At 34.9% G+C, this 18,644-nt stretch overlaps 2 pseudogenes; one reads left to right on the forward strand and one right to left on the reverse strand.

Moving 5' to 3' along the window:
* Positions 1-333: 333 nt before the first annotated feature.
* LOC130877710 (40S ribosomal protein S6-like) lies at positions 334-16,604 on the reverse strand (annotated as a pseudogene).
* A 916-nt stretch (positions 16,605-17,520) lies between these two features.
* On the forward strand, positions 17,521-18,504 carry LOC130877783 (olfactory receptor 4C15-like; annotated as a pseudogene).
* Positions 18,505-18,644: the final 140 nt, after the last annotated feature.

Below are 18,644 nucleotides of genomic sequence, written 5' to 3' on the forward strand. Positions count from 1 at the left end.
ACTGTTGTCCCTCTACCACAACACCACTGGATCCTTTTGCTTTCTTTCTTTCCATAGATATTCTAGGATATGTATTAAATTATGATAATTTGAATTTAGAAGCATCCAGTGACATTTGTCTTTCTGAGTCTGGGATACTACACTCAGTATGTTCTTTGGTAGTTCTGTCTAAATTACCTACAAAGTCCATGATTTTGTTTTTCTTTATAGCTGAATAATATTCCATAGAGTATATGTACCACCTTTTTAATTTCTATTGGATTTTTAGGTCTTTACTAGTTATTGTGTAAAGACCAGCAATGAACATGGCAGAGCAAGTTTTTTTTTTCAAGGTCTGATCATTTATTTGTTACCCTTACAGACTTATTTTTGACTGGACTCAGACTTAGAAGTAGAAGCTCTCAGCAAGGACAGTCTTCGCCTCTTGGCAATCTGTTCCTGGCGCTTTTCTTTGGCTTCTTTCATTCTCTTGGCCAAAAGTTTAGCATATTCTGCAGCCTCCTCCTTGTTTTTCTTTGTTCGTTGCTTCTTCAGAGCAATACGCCGGCGTTTGTGTTGCAGGACAGGCGGAGTCACAAGAAGCTGAATCTTGGGTGCCTTGGTCCTGGGCTTCTTACCTTCTTTGTTTAAAGGCTTTCTGACAACATACTGGTGGACATCATCTTCTTTATAAAGATTAAAAAGCTTTCGGATTCTGCTAGCTCTTTTAGGTCCACAGTAGTATCTGTCAGTCCAGGAATATCCTTCTCTCCTTTTTTTACAATAACCAAGTTGAGAACACTCAGATTGGCATCCACAATGCATCCTCAGACAGATTTGCGCTTCCTCTCTCCGGTTCTCCTTGGTCTATAACAAGAATGCCCCTTACTCAACAGCAGGCACACTCTGCCATGGGTCAGGACACCTTGTTTCATGGGAAAACCTTGTTTGTCATTGCCGCCACTGATTCGGACCACGTAACCCTTCCACTCTTCACCCAGGGCATCGGCAGCCACTTCCGTGACCATGTGCTTCTCATAGAAGGTCCGAAGCTTGCGTTCATCGTCCACTTCGATGAGTTTCTGGCAGCCGGTGGCAGGGAAGGAGATAGCTTCATCTTCGCACAGCCGACTGCCTAGGAGGCGCCACGAAAACGAGCCAGAGCAAATATTTATACAGTTGAATGTTGAGGTCTTTGGCATATAACAAGGTTTGGTAGAGCTGGATCATAGGATAAACTTATTTTTAGAGTTTTGAAAATTCTGCCCAGTAATTTGCATACTGACTGCACCAGTTTGTAATCTCACCAACAATGAAATTTTTAACTGCCACCTTTTCCTAACATTTATTTTCAATCCTTTTATTGATTTTTGCCTGAAGTAAGATGAAATAAAAAATGCTGATTTTCTTTGCATTTCCCTAATTGCTAGGGATGATGCTTTCAATATCAATATGGAGAGAATTTATTGAAAGGATTAGTTTAGGAAGGCAACTGGATTTACATGCATATGGACTACTCATACAATTATAATGGCAATGACAAGTCTGTTCTTGATGTTGTTAAATTTACCTCTCTATATTTTAATAGTAAGATATGAGCAGGCAGGCTGTTTATGAGCATATATTGTAGTAAGTTTATATAAATTTCAAACCATCTTTTTGTAGAGCACAAATAAAGTTATATTGTACAAAAGACGGTTGAATATTTATGTCTCAAGGCAAAATTATAGTCAACCAGATATTTCTCATCTTTTTCTTTTTAGTTCTTCTTTGAGATTTTCATACAATTATTTATTAAATTCCTTCCTGTCCCCATTTTTTTCTTCTGTTCTTCATGTGTATTTTTATCATATATAGAATTTGGTCCCTCACATTCTGATTCTTCTTCACTCACTGGTTCTTTGATTGATATGCCACATTCACACATGGACAAAAGAAGATGATTCTTTAAAATAAAATGTCTGTTCACAGTTCTCTTAAGAATCATGCATACCAGAGCCTTGTCACTGAATTCCTACTGTGAGATTTTCATAGAACCCAGAAATTGAGAAAACATAATTTTGGAAACTTTTATCAGTGTGCAATACAGTTTTTTATTATATTTAAATCTTTATTTTCTAGTTTTGGCTTATTTCTCTTTCTTAGTTGTAGCACTAGAGTCTCTCTAGTCTAGTTCACCATGTAGCTGCCTGGAAACTCAGGTGCTAGGTGGCCCATTCTCTGCTGGTTTGTAATTTCCTGTGTAACCTTGAACATGCTTTAATAATTCTGTACTCCAATATCAGGAACTGTAAAAGAATGGAAAAAAACATGAAAATACTAGCATATGTGTGAGGAAAGACCAATAAATTTATCACTCTGCTTGATTTCACTTAGGAAATTAATATGCTAACTATGGGTGGGGCCAGATTTGGAATTCATTACTTCTCAGAAGCCAACTTCTTACCATCTACTCAAGAAAGAAGTTAAACAACTCTGTTAAATTTGGGAATAAGATGAAAACAAATGGCCACTTGGGACATGGCTCTTGTAACATGAAGAACTTTTGACTGAAAAAAAGCAAATCAAAGTATACTTTCCTGTCTGTCAAGGGTTTGTTTTTTCTACAATCATAAAACTTTCAGGCTGGTGACTTGATTAAGTGGGAACTCTTCTTAGGAAGTACAATACAATTTTTTAGGGAACACACATACATGTATATACACACATAGTCATCTACAGTCTTGGACTACTGGGCAGTCCCATGTATTTCTTGTTCCTCTGGGATGAATTCATCTCTTCTGATTTCACACACGAGATGCCTGTAGACTTCTGTGAGAGGAAGTAGTCCCATTAGTATTTCACTACAGTGATATTTTGTTTGTGTTTTCACAAATAAAGTTTACCTGAAGATCAGAGTGCAGAGCTAAGCCACCAAAGGCCAGGGGGTGGTAGCACACACTTAATCCCAGTACATGGGGGACAGATGGACCTCTGTTAACGCAAGTTCACCCAGGGCTACATAAAATTGATTCAGTCTAAAGGAGAAGCAGAGTTCACACAAAGGTGATCCCAGCACCTGTGATCATATGTTTTTAATCCCTGCACTAGGAAGACAGATACAGGAGTGATATGGCTAGATAGAGAGAGGACTAAAGTATGGGAGAAGACAGGAGAGCAATGTAGTCTGAGGAGCAGTGCAGTCTGAGGCAGTCAGTCTAAAGATGAAGTCTGAGAAGTCCCTCTGAGGACAGGAGTGTGCCTTTGATTTGAGCTTTGGTAGAGGTAAGAAAGTTCGAGTGTGGTGTGGGAAGTCCTTCTGTATATGTGTTGATTTTATTGGTTAATAAAGAATAAAGAAGCTTGCTTTGCCTGTGACAAGGCACAGTAGAGCTGGGGGGGGGGGTAAACTGAATACTGGGAGAAAGAAGGCAGAGTCAAGAGAAGCCATGTAGCCCTGCCAAAGACAGATGCCAGACAGAACACTGGCAATAAGCCACAGTCAAATAGCAATACATTGAGTAATAGAAATAGGTTAAATTAAGATGTAGGAGCTAGCCAATCAAAATCTAGAGCTAATAGGCCAAACAATGATTTAATGATACAGTTTATGTGTGGTTATTTCAGGTCTGAGCAGCCAGGAATGAACAATTGGCCTAATACACTAGTAGCTGACCACTCTGCTTCTCTGATTCTTATCATTAACACCTATATCTAACTCTGGGTTTTTATTATTCATACCAATTATAATTTGTGCTGTATTTCACAGAATAATTATTTGATGAACACTCCTTTACTGTGTTAGAGGAAATTTTCCAAACAGCCATGACTAAAATTGTTATGTGGCCACTTGAGAGCCCTAGCACTACTCTTCCATTATGAACTGAAGGCTCTGTAGCATCCTGCCTGGTAGGAGTGACTTGGACAAGGGATTTTTCGTAGTCTGTCATACAGATTAATTTGCAACAGACCTTCTGGGAATTCAATGCCAGTGATTGTTACACGTGTGATTGTTACCATTACTGAAGCTTATATGTACTGACTTGCACATTTTTGTCATTTTGGTCAGTTCCAACAGTGGGTTTATTTTCATTTTAGTCATCTTCTTGTTTGTCTGCTATTATTTCAACTTGTTTTCTCTGAGAGCCCATGGTTTTGAAGGGCAATGCAACTTGATCTCTACTTGTGGTCCCCCATACTCCTATTGTACTAGTTTTGTTCTTAGTCCTTCTGTATTAATTTATAGACTAACTATGTCCCCATTTGTCTTTAAGAAAACATGGTTATACATATTTTTGTCCTGAAGTCTTTGCTCAATACTATAGTTTATCTCTTCGGGAATAAGGGAATCAAGAGTGACATCAGAAAAAATGGGTAAACATTGATAATAGTTTCTTGTATTAAAATGTTATACTTACAGAGCTGGAGAGATGTTTTCTTGGTTGTATCTCCATAAGAGATACAACAGGTGTTAGCTAGTGTTTAACAGGCTAACTTACCAGATGAGTGATTCTCTGATAGAAAACCTCACATGGAAAGAAAGGCCATGGAGTTACTTACTGGCTATGGGATTCAATTGCTCCTGTCTGTAATTTCTCTCATAAGTCACTCCATTTCTTTCATAAGAATAGTCTTGGGTGTTTCTCCAGTATATTCCATGTACTGGGCACATCTATCTCTAGATGGTCATCATATGACTTTTTATTTAGTTATATAACTTTGATATACAGAATATATACTGGGACATGCTTCATTTGTATTCTATTTGTCCCAGCAAGACTCTGGACACAAAACAACCTGCCTTGTATTTTGGCTTAGACCAACTGCATATAGTTAGCTCATTTTCACCTCAGAGCAAATTCAAACTAGACTAAATGTCTTTTGTAAATAGATTATACATTTGAAACCTTACAGTTATGTACAAGGTCAGATCCACAATTGTCCAACCAAGGTTACTAAGAAAAGTATGTCAATTCTTCACTTGCCAGTCTACTAAAAATGGATCTGTGTCTCAAAGTTGCTGTTTGACACTGTTACATACCCCTGTCTAGTTTAAGTTTTGCTCTTATAGCCTTGGAGCCTTATTCTGCCATGGCAATGGCTCAACTACCTAATCACTTATCCTAGGAAAGCTCTTATGACCAATGAAAAGGTAACTCTTTCAAATTCTTTATTGCTTCATGGCTCCTGTAGAAGAATTTTTAGAATAAAAAATAAAGATGCTGGATGATGTAGGAGAGTCTTCTGTTTTGTGTTACTTTCATTGGTTAATAAAGAGACTGCCTTGACCTTTAATAGGACAGAAAATTAGGTAGACAGAGTAGACTGAACAGAATCCTGGAAGACAGAAGCCAAATCAGGCAGTCGCCATGACTCTCCTCTCTAAGACAGGCGCAGGTTAAGATCCTTCCTGGTAAGCCACCACCTCGTGGTGCTACACAGATTACCAAATATAGGTTAAAGCAAGATGTGAGAATTAGCCAATAAGAGGCTGAAACTAATGAGCCAGGCAGTGTTTAAATGAGTACAGTTTCCATGTAATTATTTCAGGTAAAGCTAGCCGGGTGGTGGGAAGCGACCCCCACTCCCATTTCTACAGCTGGAAGCTAGAAGTTAGTATAAATTAGAAATAGGACAGGATTATTAAAGTAGAAACAGAAGAATAAAGAAAATGATACAGAAAAATACATAGTAGAAAATTCATTTTACACTCAGATCATTTTTAGTTAGTTCCCTAGCTCACTGTAGCATCTTGACTTGGCCCTGAAGGAGTCTAAGGGGTTGGTACCCAAAATACCTCAATACTGTGAAAGAGCACATGCTACACAACTATGAGGGACTGAGCTTAGAGAGTCAGAATCCAGGTCAAAGACTGACATAGTAGTATACCTTTAACAAAGGGCTGCAAAAGTATGGAGAATTCTCTAAGGGATAACAGGATAATAATCTGTCAGGAACACAGGAAGTTTAAGGTTCATTCAGACACCTTGTCCTAATGAAATAAGACCCAGGAGGCTAGATGGACATAGTCCCTTATGTGGACTGTGTTGAATTATCCATGTACATGTATACTAATTCCATCATACAAAAACAACAGCACACAAAGAACATTAGACATAGAAATATTATTATTGGGAATAAAGAGCTATTATCTATTTTTACAAATACTTTATGCTTTAATCACTATTTATAAAGAGAACATATTGCCCTACAGAGAAAAATATTTATATTGGAAATTAGGGGAATCAAATTAAAGACACAAACATAAAATCACATGCCTATTATTTTTTGATAGGAGGCCAGAAATATAGTCTGGAAAAAAACGTTCTTCAGCAATTTTTTTTCTGGTCAAACTTGATTGCTTCATGAAGAATGAAAATAAATTCATACTTATTATTCTGTATAAAACTTAAGTTCATATGGATCAAAACCACAACATAGAACAAGATATACTGAACTTGATAGAAGAGAAAGTATACAATGCCCTTATACTCATTGGTACAGGTATAGAATTTCTGAACATAACGGTGCTAGCACAGACACTAAGGTAAACAGTAAATAAATGGGAACTCTTGACACTGAGAAGCTTCTGTATGGCAAAGGACACTGTTATTTGTCAAAACTACAGCTTACAGCACAGTAAAAGGTGTGTTTTTTTTTTTTTTGCATTTAGAGCTCCATTATATGTATAATAACCTTCAATATATAAAGGACCCAAGAAAGTAGATGTCTTAGTTGGGGTTTCTATTGCTCTTCAGAAGTACCATGACCCCAAAATAAGTTAGACTCTACACCTAAGAATTGCTGTTCATCACTGAAGGAAGTCAGGATAGGAACTCAACTAGCGCAGGATTCTAGAGGCAGCTGATGCAGAGGCCATGGAATGCTGTGGCTTATTGGTTTGCTTCCCCTGGCTTATTCAGTCTGCTTTCTTATAGAACCCAAACTCAGAATCACCAACTTAGGGATGGCACTACCCACTATGGGCTGGAACATCTCCCTTTGTTCACTAATTGAGAAAGTACAATAATGTGAAGTAACACACACACTGCTGGTAGGAGAACAAACTTTCACAGTCACTATGAAAATCATGGTGGTGTTTTCATAGGACAATGGACATTGGTATACACCCAATGATGGTTCTTCCTTATGCAAAGACACTTGCTCAGCTATGTTTATTGCTGCTCTATTTATAATTGTTAGATTTTTTTAAAGACAGGGATTCTTTGTGTATCCCTGGCTCTGCTGGTACTTGCCTTTTAGACCAAACTCAGAGAATCTTCTGCCTCTGCCTCACATGTTCTGTGATTAAAGGTTTGTGCCACCACCACCTGACTAATAGTCAGAAAATTCAAACAAACGTTCGCCAACAACTCAATAAATAAATTTTGGTAACAAAGCTAATTGAATATTGTCAATACATTAAAAATCACATCATAATAATTACAGGCAATAGGGGAGAAACTAAAAAAATCATAATGAGTGAAGTATCCCAGACCCAGGAAAACAAATGCGATGTTTATTTGCATAAATGTGGATATTACCTCTGGAGTTTAAAGGTAACCAAGCTATAGTCTGTAGAACCACAGAGGGTAGGAAAGAGTAAATGACTAAAGGGAACAGATATAAATCACACTAGGAAAGGACAATGGGATAATTATAGATGGATTCAGGGAACTTGAATGGGAAGATAAGTGGGTAAAATGAACGTATACAAGGAGACAGAACTAAAATTAAAGGATATTTGATAAGCAGTCTGGAAGCATAATACAGTAGAAGCTTCCTAAAATATGTACATATATGAAGGCAATTTAAATGCAATTGCTATAAGTGGAAAAAATAGAGTCCTAACTGCACATCTCTTGTCATCAATTAAAACTTCCAGAACTGGGATTGGGTATAATATAATTGAGTTTTTGGGCAAAGGGGTCCCATGGGAATTCCCAAATAACCCAGGTTGTCGACAAGAAAATGGGTTGATATCTGCAAACTGACAACAAGGTCCACTGTTGAAGACAACATTTACACAACTCATTGAATATAGAGAAGATAAAGTGGTACCTACTTAGGGCCTTCACACTTAAGTACTAGAGACTTTGGTACAGGTAAGTACTCTCAAAGAGAAACATAAGCACCAAGTTCTCCATAAACCCTTTGATCTATAATGGTGTCCTGTCTGCAATACACACTAGGGCAATGGTGGAAAAGAACTTGAGGGAATAACCAAATAGTAATTTATTAGAACTAAGGTCTACATCATAGGATGCAGCCCATTCACAAGATTGTTTGGGTGATGAGGAACCTGAGACTAGATAGCCCAGGGACCGAGGGTCAAATCAAATAATACTAGCTTGAAAAAAGAAAAAAAATAGTGAAAAATGACTCACAGTGACACTGTATCATACAAATATATTAGTACTATATTCAGCCATCTTCAGAGAAGCTGCCTCCTGTAGCAGATAGAACAATCAGAGAAACCCACAGGCAGATAATAAATAGAGAGTGAGAGACGTGGGAATACTCAAGCCCTGTATAAAATCCCTCCTCTAACAGGCTGAGGAAGCCTGTGGGAAAGGAGGCAGAATAAATATAAGAGCAAGAAGAGGAGGAAGCACACACAAAAAAAACCTAAGACCCTCTAAATCATATGAGCAAAGCTCATCTTAAGTCACCAAGTCTGAAATAGCGTGCAGAGGGTCTGTAGGAGTCTTCACCAGGTCCTCTGAATACATACTATGGCTTCCAGATCAGTGTTTTTATGGGGCTCCTAAATGTGAACAAGTATATCTTTGACCCTGTGCCTTGTCCTGGGCTCTTTTCTATATGTTGGTTTCAATATGTCCTGTCCGACTTCAATATGAACATTATTGTTTAATCTTATTAGAATATATTTTGTCATGTTTGGTTGGTAGCTCTTAGAAGCCTTTACTAATGAGAAACAGAAGGGAGTAGATCTGGAAGGGGGAGTTGGGGAGGAAATTGGGGGAGTAGAGAACAATGTATAATCAGTATAAATTATATTAAAAAATAAGTTTATTTTCTTAAAAGAATAAAGAATTTTGAAATCATATCTTCACTTTGAATTGACTACTAAGTTTGTCATATGTGGATTTAGGTGAGTATGGAGGAGTCAGGGTCAGGGAAGAGATGAAGGATGGGAACCATGATCAGAATGAATATATTTTATAAAAAATATCCAATAAGTGTATTTACTGAATCATGTTACCGCTGCATATTTCTTTCTATATTTTCATGCTACAACATTTTAATCTGTCTAATTATACTATATAATTTTCAAATGAAGATGACACAAATTCAACTGTTCATCTTTAGAAAAAACTGTTTATTGGTTTTTACCAATTTAATATATGAAGATATATCAATGGCAATTTAGGAGATATGAGGTAATTTCCACAGAGTTGACTGATATCTCAAGCCCTGTTTATATTTTCTTACTTATGGCTCCTTATTTCTTTCTTTCAATAAATATTTGATATTTACTGTTTAGATTTATAAAATTATATGTGTATAAATGTTTTGTCTGCCTGTGTATTGTGCATCATGTCTGTGCCTGGTGCCCATTATGGTTATGAGAAGACATTGTATCCCTTGGCAATAGAATTATATGTGTTTTTGAGGCCTCATGCAGGTGCTGTGATTTAAACACTGTTCCTCTCTGAGAGACAAGGTGCTATTACATGTTGAGCCATTTCTCCAAGCCCCCTTTTATCTTTGTTAGTTTTAAGTTTTAGACTCAAAAATTTATGGCATTTCTACAATTTGCATAAATGTTATAAGTAAATATAAACATATTTTTTCTATAATATTCCATAATGAACTTTGAAAGTATTATTTGCACTTCTATTACTCTGTATTTCATTCAAAAATAGATGATAAAGAATTGAGTAATGTAAGAAATTTTTATTATTAGTTTTGTCAGCAAGATTCTAGAAATTTAAACTGAGTTGGGAAAGAAATTGTTAGTATGTGAACACTGAACATTAACAATCTCATATTACCTACTGTGTGATGTAATTCATATCAGGTGATTATTCTGTGTATGGATGGAGTTGTGTCATTTAAGTTAAATGAAGACAATCTATTTCTCTTGCATTCAGATGATGCCATACTAGTGCTGCTTGAGCACCAGTATTTACAATCTTTTAATAAGTTATATAGTTTCTACTTTTAAATTTGTATAAAGAGATTTTTTAAAGGGTAATAATCACGTTTGAGAATTTTACAATTTGGAAAGCTTTTTGGCTTGCTCCATCTCTGAAATGATCTAAAGACAACTTTTATTTTTTTCCTCAAGAAAATGCAAAGAATGCATCCCCTTTGTTAAAGTGATCTTCAAGCAACTTTCACATTTTGTGAAGATACACAATGTCTTTCGACCTCTAGAAACTCTACTTTGATTCTTGACTTATGATATAAGCTATACATTTTCTCCTAAGCCTATAAATCCAGTGTTTTGGATGTTAAGAGAGAAAGTTTGCTAGGAATTCAAGTTTACCCTTGGTTACAGAATGAAAAAGACACCCCAACCCAAAGCCACAAATGCTAGAGGTACACAAGCTCAAGAATCTTAGGGTGAGTAAATAATATTAAAATTAACATATATTTTAAATATAGGTTCTCATAAACTGTTTTTCTTTGAGAAATTGTTTTCTCAAACAATACACATTTCACAGATATTAATGTAAGCATTCCTTATGAAAGAACCCATATTCTATTATGTTTGGTGAGTACACATGCATTTTGCTTAAGGTCATGAGAGAAAGCTTGTATTCCATTCATTTTACAGCACTTTTCTCCCTTTAAATACACGTTGAATGAAATCATCATCAGATAGAAACCTGATCATTCAAAAGAAAAATAACATCCATGAACATATAAAATTAAAAATATATTGAATATGAAAGACAAAAATTACAAAAATCTTTCTAGTGGCAGACATTTAAAATTTAAAAGAACCTCCTATTGAAAAAATTAAACTCTTTCTAACTATATTAATAGAAAGTGTTTAAACACTCAAGTGTTCAAGCACAAAAAAATGTGTTATAAACTCATGCATGAAGAAATCATAAAAACCCAGTGGAATAATTATCAGTCTCCCAGGCTGATGATATCTCTGAGAAATCTCTATAAATCCATTGACAACACAGGAGGAAGCCTTGGCTTCTTCATTTTCTTGCATCCTGAGACCATGCTGATGGCAGAACCCAAGACGCAACACTAGCATGCTTTGCATCAACTTCTGGGATCTCTGCCTTCTCTCTCAGGTGTACAGGGAAGTCAGACACAAATGGAATTTTGTTCACCACTGAACGGACTTCTCCAGAAATAATAAGTGATACCTAAAGTCTGACTTTTCACAGATGGATACAAAATGATCAATTTAAGGTACATTTCAACATTTTCACTGATGGCGTTAAGTTACCTGGAGTGCTTTAAGTTTGGATGCTGTATGTCAGGCTACTCCTTAAAACTAACAGGGAGCATATGACACACAGCTGCGTGTATGGGGTTTCACACACTCTGGTGTTCAGACTCTTCATCATTAATGTGAATATTATGATTATGGGTAATTAATACATTAGTGATTAAAATGCTATCTTCAGAGCTCAGAGTCCTGTGCTTGTCAACTAGTAATTCCTCGGGTACCTAAAACTCTTTCTCCTTTCTTCTCTTTTTTTCTTCCTTCCTTTCTATTTCTTCTTTTCTCTTGAACATCTACTTCGTTAAGTCTAATGAAATTAGATACATTTTCAACTTGTCATCTTGAAGTTGTTAAATGTAAGTAACAGATAAATGTCATACTGCTGCTCTTCGATTAGCTCTCCACTAGTAGTTTGTTAAAAAAAATTTTTAGTAAGTAATACAATAAGTAAGTAATGCACTAAATAAGTGCTTTTACTGTTCTGATATTATTGATTAGAAAATAGTATATTTGAAGATTTGTAAAAACACAGGAGCCGGGTTAGTTGGGGTGTTGTTTTTACTACACAGCTATTGACAGAGAATGTAAAATGTACTCTTTCCATAACTGATCACTAGGTTTGGTACAGGGAAGGACACTAAATCAAGAAGAGTGTGTTAAGTCAGTGTGAAGGCTGCTGATTTAAGAATACTCACTTATCTTCTCTAGGTGGTAGAGAGTGTCTCTGACCTGTTCAGAAAATTCAATCAGTTGAAGATATGAACTTCTTCAGTTATGGTTATGACTTGGTTTCATTAAAACTGAGAAGAATAACCCAGAAGGAAAAAGAGAAGATTTAGAATTCCATTTGCAAGGGTTCCAGGAAGTCCTTACTTGTTTTCCAGAAACAATAAGACAAGCAAAGCTGAGGCATTTTGGAAAAGCTGCAGTGAGAAAAGAGTTAGTATTCTAAAGAAAACTATTTCCCCAAGAGTGGCAGTAAGGAGTTTGCTTAGCTACACAGTAATAAACTTTTTAGAGTTAGATAATAATTTAGGTAAAAATATGTCAGTTTTGTAGAATTTTACCATAAAGTCAATTCAAGTAACTTTTAAATTCATGATTATTCTTTGTGACCACAATATTAAGTTTTTCATTTGAAATCTACTTAAAAGCATCTATCCAGATGATAGTTCTAAATGTTTTATATACTTTACAGTTATCAAAGACATTCCACGATCTTCTGATATATTAATGCTATCAGAATCTCTGTTGCTAAAAGAATGGGAGGGAAGTAATTTGCAATGTGGACAGCAGGACATGGGAGTCACACTTCTTATGTTCACTACTCAGTGACTCAGTGACTACAGCTATCCAGTGAGGGATTCTGAGCAAGACAAGAAATAAGACTAGGTTCTCACAGTGCCTGGTTGTTACAGAAAAGAAAGCAATGGATGAAATACAGAGAAAATGAGTTAGTTCCTTTATAAGAATATGAAAGTGGAAGTCAAAGACCAAATGAAAGTGTTAAATGATTGAATTTATAGTATTGATATTTATGGAAGTATTATACTATTTCAAAACACTAGTAATATTATATGAACTGAGAAGTCTGCATTTAGGACTAAATTTTTATATGCCTACCACTTTATGCATGCAACAACAAATAATGAAAGGAAAGGTCATGAATCTAAAATTGAGAAATAATGGGTATATGAAATACTATGGAGGGAAGAAAGTGAGGGGAAATGATATAATTATAATATAATCTCAAAAATACAATTAATAATTTAAAAAAGGATAAATATTACTGCCAGATGCTATGTGTTTTCCTAGTTGGTTTCAGTTTTGCTAGTGAAAGTTCTTCAAACCTCATAATCCGTTACAAAAATTTAAAGGAAGATAAGTTTTACAGGGTTTGATGTTAGGAATTTGCTTCAAAGATACAGTATCCATCCATGTTATAAAGAAAGTTTCATTTTATGTGTTTCCTTTAATTAAATTACATACATTTAAATATTCATGAGTGGATACTTTATATTTTTGCTTAGTTTACTATTAAAGAGCTTGAGATTTTTATATTATTAGTGCTTTGTCTATAGTTTATGGTATCAGTTTATATTGTAACAGTCTTCTATATATAGTCATTTTTTCATCAGATTTGTAGATATTTTTCTGTTGTCAACATTTTTGAGACACATTTTACTGCAAATTTTCTTAATTTAACTTTATTTTAGAGTATAATTTTGTGGCTTAGTATGCTAATAAAACGAGTATAAACATTTTTGTGCTTCTAAATTTGTTTGTTGATTGTAGTAAGGAGGCCACTAGTTGGTTCCCAGCAACCTAGCTAGTTTAGACCAGAAATAATCACACAGAAACTGTGTTAATTATATCACTGCTTGGCATATTAGCTCTAGCTTCTTATTAGCTAACTCTTACATAGTAATTTAACCCATCTCCATTAATCTGTGTATTGCCACTTGGCAGAGGCTTACCAGCAGAATTTCAGCATGACTGTCTCTGGCAGAGGCTCCATGGTTTCCCTCTGACCCCGCCCTTATTTCTTCCAGAATACAGGGTAGCTTTCCTGCCTAGTTCTGTTCTTCCCTGCCATAGGCTCAAAGCAGTTCTTTATTCATTAACCAATAAAAGTAACACATAGACAGAAGGACCTACCTCACCAATTAATTTATTTTCATTAATTATTATTTGAGTGGATCAATTTTATAATAATTAGTATAATTTTGAAAATGTCATTTTATTTTATTTTTTTCATGGGTATGTGTGTTTGTCTTCTTGGTATATGCACTTATATGCAGGAATCAACAAAAACTAGAGGAAGGAGTTGAGTCCCTTACTTAGAGTTATGGAGTATTAAAAGGCTTGACTTGGGTGTTGAGAACTATATCTAACACCTGAGAAATACAATAAGTGTTCTTCACACCATTGAGCCATCTCAAGCACCTAAAATGGATTTAAAACTGACAATTTTCCTTTGACTGACTCAAATTTCATCAGTTTATGTATGCAGAAAGTGTTTAAATATTCAATATTTTATATTAATTTTTTATTAAAATGTTTTAGAATATATTGATAAGAGCTATGAATTTGTCTTGGTGTGGTAACACAAGCTTGATACGTCAGCTTCTAGAGAGAGAAGAGTTCTGAAATTTAAAGTCATCCTAGTCTAATTGGTGTGTTTGAGTACAGCCTTGGCTGCATAAGACCTTGTCACCCTCCCATCCTCCAGTACTGTCCTTATCATAAAATATAGATCTAGTCCTTTGTCTGTCATGGACCCAAAACACTGAAGTCTAGTAGTTCAATAAATGGAAAATGGCTATTCTACAGACAGTCTTTCTCTCGATTGTTTAATAATAGAAAATAAGCTGCTTTTCTTTCTACTTAACATTTTATTTATGTTAGCATACTCATTTTATACAGTATAGAAGGTTGCCGAACATAACTCACATAGTTTTACATCATCAGATATTCTGCTTTACTGTGAATACCTTTGTCAAGATCATGAAATAAACATGAACAAACCATACTTATTTAAACATTTTATTTATATTTAGCTTAATTTTTAAATACAACCTCTTTTATATTGTGTGAGTAAACCTGTATTATGCCCTGTGCTTAGATCAATTATGGTTTCAATGGTTTAAAATCAAAAGATTTGTGATCATAAACCATGATTATATTTTATTTATTTTTCATAGTGGTTGTGTTAGTATGAGGTTTGGAAGTGATTCACTAGACAAATGATGCTGTCATTTTGTTTGCAACAAAATAACATTAAATATCTTAATTATAATTAAAAATATTAAGCTAAATTTACTTATTTTTAAAATTAACACAGGCCTATATTTTCTTTGGAATTTCTCAATTTTCTAATTACAGGAAGGCTCACGCAGGGGTAGCTGATTTGCAATATTATTTTAAAGAACACGTGAAGGTATTGTGTATTGAAACTGTCATAGCTCTTTGAACCATATAAAGATAATTTACCATGTGAATAAATATGAAGAAAAACTACTGTCAGTTTTGACCACATGTGAGCAAGAATTATGGTTAAAAGTGTTTTAACTTCTCTCTGATTATATGTGATAACTTATTTCTAACATTCATTTTCATCTATGCTTTTGATTCCATCATTATTTTTGTGACTCTTCCCTAAAGCACTTAGGATATATCTCCCTGTAAAATACATATAGGATAAAATTCAAGGCTTCTAGAACATTGGAAACATAATGTGACCCTCTCCACAGTAGAGTATAAGGTAAGAGATTTGGATCTCAGAGTATAGCATAGCTGTACTATACATTTTCATTGTGTGAAATGTTGAGGTTCATTTTGACATTTCATACATTGGTATCATGCCTTAATATCTTCTTACTAAACTCTTTGTCCATCCTGTTTTAGCTCTGAAGGACAACTGGTAATCTAAGTAGTGATTATCTTAATTTATAATAAATGATTACTGCCTGATTCAGTGATTTTATAGGATTTATTTCAGATCACTGTTCCCTTGGCTATAGTGAGTAAATGGAGGTTTAGTGCATATGCTAGTATGGAATTGACCTTAGCACATTATCTAAATGACTGTTGTAAAATAAATAAACAAATTATCACATAGCAGAATTATGAATATGAAGTAATGTCTGCTTTCTTTAGATGTCGGTAATTGAAACATCTCAGTTTTCTTCTCAAAATAAACACATTGTTCTTATAAAAATATTTGTAGTGGTGAACATGCATGCCTAAAATGCATGGATATGTATATGTATATAAATGTATATATTCACACATGAGAATAATTCACAGGAAAAGATATATACACCTTTTGGATTGTAACTACCTGAGGAAAACGAATCAGAAGACTAGAATATTTACACAGAAGATTTGTGGAAACACTTGCTACGGATGAATCAGTCAAGTTTTCTTGATTTAATTACTCCCAGCATTGTAATAAAATGCTACCATGAGTAATATGTTGATGTTTTTCTAATTTGAACATTTAACACCTGGAGATTAGCAGTTAAGACACTGTGATATGTTTTATATAAATGCTTATGAGTTTTTAATGGATGTATCTTGTCAAATAATTAAGTTGAAAGTCTCTAAATTTATTTGAGGTAGAATTTCTCTTTTTACCTGTGTATCGTCATGAATTTTCATTCATACCTGATTGGTCCTTGTCCTTCTGATTCTTCTTCATCGTTGACTCTGTTGACTTTATTGCAATGCCTCATTTACAAAAAGGCTTTACCCTTTAGAGGGTAAAAGAGATTAGAAAGAACACTCATTTCCTGAAGTTCCTACAAAGGAGAAAAATCTCATTCTCCAAATTGTTGATTCGGTGGAGACATCATAGATGTTAGAGTTTGTGTTTCTAAAGTCCCAGGTTGAACTTCTTTTCTTTGTTTGAATATAAAAGCTATTATGATAACTATTACAAAATTAAAAAACATACACCACTGTGACATACCGCTGACTAGGTACTTAAGACTGGAGCAATTGATTTTAATTTTGCAGTTTTTCACATATCTATTATGAAAACAGGGTAGGTTTTGCAATGTTCTTATGCTATAATATGATGAATTTAATGAAATTTCCAACATTCTATCATGTGCATAAAAAGAAGTACTACATACTTTCCCAAAGAATTTTCTGTTTTATGAAGAACATATTAATTAATTCATTGGAAGTTCCAATAATGCCAGATTTTTACAAACATTTAAACTGAATATGATTTTGGACTATACCCTAAGATATAGTTTGCCTGTTCTGGTGGTAGAGGAGGCAGTGCTTTGGTCAGTTAACGAGGACTTACATTTTGACGTTCATTTATGTTTGGAATAGGTTAAAATGCATTTCAGTGCTGCACTTCAAAAACCTCATAAGGACAGATGAAAACTAACCCTTTAAAGATAGACTATTGACTCTTTTCTCAACATGTGGCTATTTAAAGTATTTAATAATTTATCTCAACTTCAGTACTTTGTTACCCAACTATACTATAAAATTTTATGATATTCTTTTTAAATGGCAAAACAATCAAAGAAAAACCAGTTTGTACATAGTGATTACATATATTTGAATGTGATACTATTTTCTCATAATTTCAGATTTACATGAAAAGATTTTACTTCAGGATCTCCTTGAGACTAATGCAAAACCAGAGCATTGTCACTGAGTTCATACTCCTTGGGCTTTCACAGAATGCAGAAGTTGAGAAAATATTGTTTGTTGTATTTTTATTGATCTACCTTGCAACTCTTTGGGGCAACATGATAATTGTGGTGACCATCATCTACAGCCCTGCACTGCTTGTTTCTCCAATGTACTTCTTCCTGATATTCCTGTCCTTATTGGATGCATGCACTTCTTCTACTGTCACTCCCAAGATGATGGTGGACTTCTTCTATGAGAGGAAAACCATATCTTTTGAATTTTGCATGACATAATTGTTTGCTATACATTTCTTCACTGGAGTAGAGGTGATTGTCCTGTCAGCCATGGCCTATGACCGCTATGTGGCCATTTGCAAGCCCTTACACTATACTTCTATTATGACCCAAAGGCTCTGTGGTATTTTGGTGACAATATCCTGGACTGGAGGCTTCTTGCATTCTATCATACAAATTACTTTCACTTTGCAACTGCCATTCTGTGGGCCTAATGTCATCGATCACTACATGTGTGACTTGTTCCCATTACTGAAACTTGCCTGTACTGACACACACATATTTGTCATTTTGGTGTTTGCTAACAGTGGGTCTATCTGCATCATAATCTTCTCTATTCTGCTTGTCTCCTATGGTGTCATATTGTACTCTCTGAGAGCCTACAGCTCTGAAGGGAGACTGAAAGCTCTCTCTACCTGTGGATCCCACATTACTGTTGTGCTTTTGTTCTTTGTGTCATGCATATTAATATATGCACGACCTACATCAGCTTTCTCCTCTGAAAAAAATGCACTTGTATTTGCTACAATCATGACACCACTTTTGAATCCTATGGTGTACACTTTCCGGAATAAGGAAATGAAGAATGCTATCCGGAAAATGTGTAAGAGATTAATAGTGTCTTCTGTCAAATGTGGAGAGACATCCTGATGTTTAAGAGCTTTTGTTGTACAAACAAAAAATATTATTAAAGATTTTCAGCACCCAAGTAAAAGTTAGGCATAATAGCACACTTTTCACAAATGCTGGTGAAGAGAGTTATTGTAGAGCCCAAAGTCTCTTACCAAAAC

The sequence above is a fragment of the Chionomys nivalis genome, chromosome 1 (assembly GCF_950005125.1).
Source record: "Chionomys nivalis chromosome 1, mChiNiv1.1, whole genome shotgun sequence".
NCBI classification, from domain to species: domain Eukaryota; kingdom Metazoa; phylum Chordata; class Mammalia; order Rodentia; family Cricetidae; genus Chionomys; species Chionomys nivalis.